The sequence below is a fragment of the Rhinolophus hipposideros genome (genome assembly GCF_964194185.1).
Source record: "Rhinolophus hipposideros genome assembly, chromosome: X".
In the NCBI taxonomy this organism is placed as follows: domain Eukaryota; kingdom Metazoa; phylum Chordata; class Mammalia; order Chiroptera; family Rhinolophidae; genus Rhinolophus; species Rhinolophus hipposideros.
The window spans coordinates 39,844,335-39,849,334 of record NC_138046.1 but is presented as its reverse complement, the minus strand read 5'-3'; positions in this window follow the sequence as shown (position 1 = coordinate 39,849,334).

Below are 5,000 nucleotides of genomic sequence, written 5' to 3'. Positions count from 1 at the left end.
GGTTAGGGTTCGTGTTGGGGTTGGTGTTAGGGTTAGGGTTAGGGTTAGGGTTAGGTTACCCCGAGCACTACCAATCGCCCTAGGCCTACGCCTAGCACTACCTGTGGTCCTACCCCTACCCCTGGCCCTACAGCTCCCCCTACCCATAGGCCCACCTCCATCCCTACCCCTAGCCACATCTCCCACTCCTTGTTTTAGGTCTACTCCGAGGTTTACCCCGACACCCACCCCTTGCCATTTGCCTACCACAGCGCTATGCCTAACTCTCCCACTAGCCCTACCTCGGGCCCTAGACCAACGCCCAGTGCTCACTCTAGTCCGAGGCCTATCATTGCCCGTCGCCGACCAGTACACCTTGCCCTACCGTTAGCCAGAGCACTAACCCGTGTCCTACGAATTCACCCTGGACCCACCCTTACCACACCCTAATCCAGCCCTACACCTGTTCCGAGTCCTAGTACTACCCGGAGCCCTGCCGTGACACCTACCCCTAGCCCTCGGCTAACCCCTACCACTCCCACTCGTCCTAGGCCTAACATGAGCCCTAACCCTAACACTGCTCGTTGGTCTCTGCCAACCACTAGCCCTTCATCTAACCGTACCCCGAGCACGACCCATCGCCCTAGGCCGACGCCTAGCACTACCTCTGGTCCTATCACTACCCCTGGCCCTACAGCTCCCCCTACCCATAGGCCCACCACCATCCCTACCCCTTGCCACAGCTCCCACTCCTGGCCCTAGGCCTACTCCGAGGTTCACCTCGACACCCACCCCTTGCTCTATGCCCACCCCAGCGCTACGCCTACTTCTCCCATTAGCCCTAGCTCGTGCCCTAGACCAACGCACATGGCTACCTCTAGTCCGAGGCCTAGAACTTGCTTGTCGCTGACCAGTACACCTTCCCCTTGTTAGGGTTAGGGTTGGGGTTAGGGTTAGGGTTAGGGTTAGGGTTAGGGTTAGGGTTTAGAGTTAGGGTTAGGGTTAGGGTTAGGGGTTAGGGTTAGGGTTAGGGTTAGGGTTGGTGTTAGAGTTAGGGTTAGGGTTAGGGTTAGGTGTTAGGGTTAGGGTTAGGGTTAGGGTTAGGGTTAGGGTTAGGGTTTAGGGTTAGGGTTAGTGTTAGGTTTGGTGTTAGGCTTAGGGTTATGGTTAGGGTTAGGTTTGGTGTTAGGGTTAGGGTTAGGGTTAGAGTTAGGGGTTAGGGTTAGGGTTAGGGTTAGCGTTAGGGTTAGGTTTAGGGTTAGGGTTAGAGTTAGGTTTAGGGTTAGGGTCAGGGGTTAGGGTTAGGGTTAGGGTTGGTGTTAGGGTTAGGGTTAGAGTTAGAGTTAGGGGTTAGGGTTAGGGTTAGGGTTAGGGTTAGCGTTAGGGTTAGGTTTAGGGTTAGGGTTAGGGTTAGGGTTAGGGTTAGGGTTGGTGTTAGGGTTAGGGTTAGGGTTAGGGTTCGGTTTGGGGTTGGTGTTAGGGTTAGGGTAGGGTTAGGGTTAGGGTTGGTGTTAGGGTTAGTGTTAAGGTTAGGGTTAGGGTTAGGGTTTAAGGTTAGTGTTACGGTTAGTGTTGGTGTTAGGGTTAGGGTTAGGCTTAGCGTTAGGGTTGTTGTTAGGGTTAGGGTTAGGGTTAGGGTTAGGGGTTAGTGTTAGGGTTAGGGTAAAGGTTAGGTTACCCCGAGCACTACCCCTCGCCCTAGGCCTACGCCTAGCACTACCTCTGGTCCTCCCACTACCCCTGGCCCTACAGCTCCCCATACCCATAGGCCAACCCCCATCCCTACCCCTAGCCACAGCTCCCACTCCTGTCCCTAGGCCTACTCCGAGGATTACCTCGACACCCACCCCTTGCCCTATGCCTACCCCAGCGCTACGCCTACCGCTCCAACTAGCCCTAGCTCGGGCCCTAGACCAACGCCCATGGCTCCCTCTAGTCCGAGGCCTAGAACTTGCCCGTCGCTGACCAGTACACCTTGCCCTTTATAGGGTTAGGGTTAGGGGTAGGGTTAGGGTTAGGGTTTAGGGTTAGGTTTAGGGTTAGGGTTGGTGTTAGGGTTAGGGTTAGGGTTAGGTTTATGGTTGGTGTTAGGGTTAGGGTTAGGGTTAGGTTTTGGGTTAGGGTTGGTGTTAGAGTTAGGGTTAGGGTTAGGGTTAGGTGTTAGGTTTAGGGTTAGGGTTAGGGTTAGGTTTAGGGTTAGGGTTAGGGTTAGGGTTAGGGTTAGGGTTAGGGTTTAGGGTTAGAATTAGGGTTAGGGTTGTTGTTAGGGTTAGGGTTAGGGTTAGGGTTAGGGGTTAGGGTTAGGGTTAGTGTTAGGGTTAGGGTTAGCGTTAGGGTTAGGTTTAGGGTTAGGGTTAAGGTTAGGGTTAGGGTTAGGGTTAGGGTTAGGGTTGGTGTTAGGGTTAGGGTTAGGGTTCGTGTTGGGGTTGGTGTTAGGGTTAGGGTTAGGGTTAGGGTTAGGGTTGGTGTTAGGGTTAGGGTTAGGGTTAGGGGTTAGTGTTAGGGTTAGGGTAAAGGTTAGGTTACTCCGAGCACTACCCCTCGCCCTAGGCCTACGCCTAGCACTACCTCTGGTCCTACCACTACCCCTGGCCCTACAGCTCCCCATACCCATAGGCCAACCCCCATCCCTACCCCTAGCCACAGCTCCCACTCCTTTCCCTAGGCCTACTCCGAGGATTACCTCGACACCCACCCCTTGCCCTATGCCTAACCCAGCGCTACGCCTACCGCTCCAACTAGCCCTAGCTCGGGCCCTAGACCAACGCCCATGGCTCCCTCTAGTCCGAGGCCTAGAACTTGCCCGTCGCTGACCAGTACACCTTGCCCTTTATAGGGTTAGGGTTAGGGTTAGGGTTAGGGGTAGGGTTAGGGTTAGGGTTTAGGGTTAGGGTTAGGGTTAGGGTTGGTGTTAGGGTTAGGGTTAGGGTTAGGTTTATGGTTGGTGTTAGGGTTAGGGTTAGGGTTAGGTTTTGGGTTAGGGTTGGTGTTAGAGTTAGGGTTAGGGTTAGGGTTAGGTGTTAGGGTTAGGGTTAGGGTTAGGGTTAGGGTTAGGGTTTAGGGTTAGGGTTAGGGTTAGGGTTGGTGTTAGGGTTAGGGTTAGGGTTAGGGTTAGGGGTTAGGGTTAGGGTTAGTGTTAGGGTTAGGGTTAGGGTTAGGGTTCGGGTTGGGGTTGGTGTTAGGGTTAGGGTTAGGGTTAGGGTTAGGGTTTAGGGTTAGGGTTAGGGTTAGGGTTGGTGTTAGGGTTAGGGTTATGGTTAGGGTTAGGGTTGGTGTTAGGGTTAAGGTTAGGGTTAGGGGTGAGGGTTAGGGTTAGAGTTAGGGTTAGCGTTAGGGTTATGTTTAGGGTTAGGGTTAGTGTTAGGGTTAGGGTTAGGGTTGGTGTTAGGGTTAGGGTTAGGGTTAGGGTTCGGGTTGGGGTTGGTGTTAGGGTTAGGGTTAGGGTTAGGTTTAGGGTTGGTGTTAGGGTTAGGGTTAGGGTTAGGGTTCGTGTTGGGGTTGGTGTTAGGGTTAGGGTTAGGGTTAGGGTTAGGTTACCCCGAGCACTACCAATCGCCCTAGGACTACGCCTAGCACTACCTGTGGTCCTACCCCTACCCCTGGCCCTACAGCTCCCCCTACCCATAGGACCACCTCCATCCCTACCCCTAGCCACATCTCCCACTCCTTGTTTTAGGTCTACTCCGAGGTTTACCCCGACACCCACCCCTTGCCATTTGCCTACCACAGCGCTACGCCTAACTCTCCCACTAGCCCTACCTCGGGCCCTAGACCAACGCCCAGTGCTCACTCTAGTCCGAGGCCTATCATTGCCCGTCGCCGACCAGTACACCTTGCCCTACCGTTAGCCAGAGCACTAACCCGTGTCCTACGAATTCACCCTGGACCCACCCTTACCACACCCTAATCCAGCCCTACACCTGTTCCGAGTCCTAGTACTACCCGGAGCCCTGCCGTGACACCTACCCCTAGCCCTCGGCTAACCCCTACCACTCCCACTCGTCCTAGGCCTAACATGAGCCCTAACCCTAACACTGCTCGTTGGTCTCTTCCAACCACTAGCCCTTCATCTAACCCTACCCCGAGCACGACCCATCGCCCTAGGCCGACGCCTAGCACTACCTCTGTTCCTATCACTACCCCTGGCCCTACAGCTCCCCCTACCCATAGGCCCACCCCCATCCCTACCCCTTGCCACAGCTCCCACTCCTGGCCCTAGGCCTACTCCGAGGTTCACCTCGACACCCACCCCTTGCTCTATGCCCACCCCAGCGCTACGCCAACTTCTCCCATTAGCCCTAGCTCGTGCCCTAGACCAACGCACATGGCTACCTCTAGTCCGAGGCCTAGAACTTGCCCGTCGCTGACCAGTACACCTTGCCCTTGTTAGGGTTAGGGTTGGCGTTAGGGTTAGGGTTAGGGTTAGGGTTAGGGTTAGGGTTAGGGTTAGGGTTTAGGGTTAGGGTTAGGGTTAGGGTTGGTGTTAGGGTTAGGGTTAGTGTTAGGGTTAGGGTTAGTGGTAGGTTAGGGTTAGGGTTAGGGTTAGGGTTAGGGTTGGTGTTAGGGTTAGGGTTATGGTTAGGGTTAGGGTTGGTGTTAGGGTTAGGGTTAGGGTTAGGGTTAGGGGTTAGGGTTAGGTTTAGGGTTAGGGTTAGGGTTAGGGTTAGGTTTAGTGTTAGGGTTAGGGTTAGGGTTAGGGGTTAGGGTTAGGGTTAGGGTTAGGGTTGGTGTTAGGCTTAGGGTTAGGGTTAGGGATAGGGCTTAGTGTTAGGGTTAGGGTTAGAGTTAGCGTTAGGGTTAGGTTTAGGGTTAGGGTTAGGGTTAGGGTTAGGGTTAGGGTTGGTGTTAGGGTTAGGGTTAGGGTTCGGGTTGGGGTTGGTGTTAGGGTTAGGGTTAGGGTTAGGGTTAGGGGTTAGGGTTAGGGTTAGGGTTAGGGTTAGGGATAGTTTACCCCTAGCACTACCCCTCGCCCTAGTCCTACGCCTAGCCTTACCTCTGGTCCTACCCCTACCCCTGGCCCT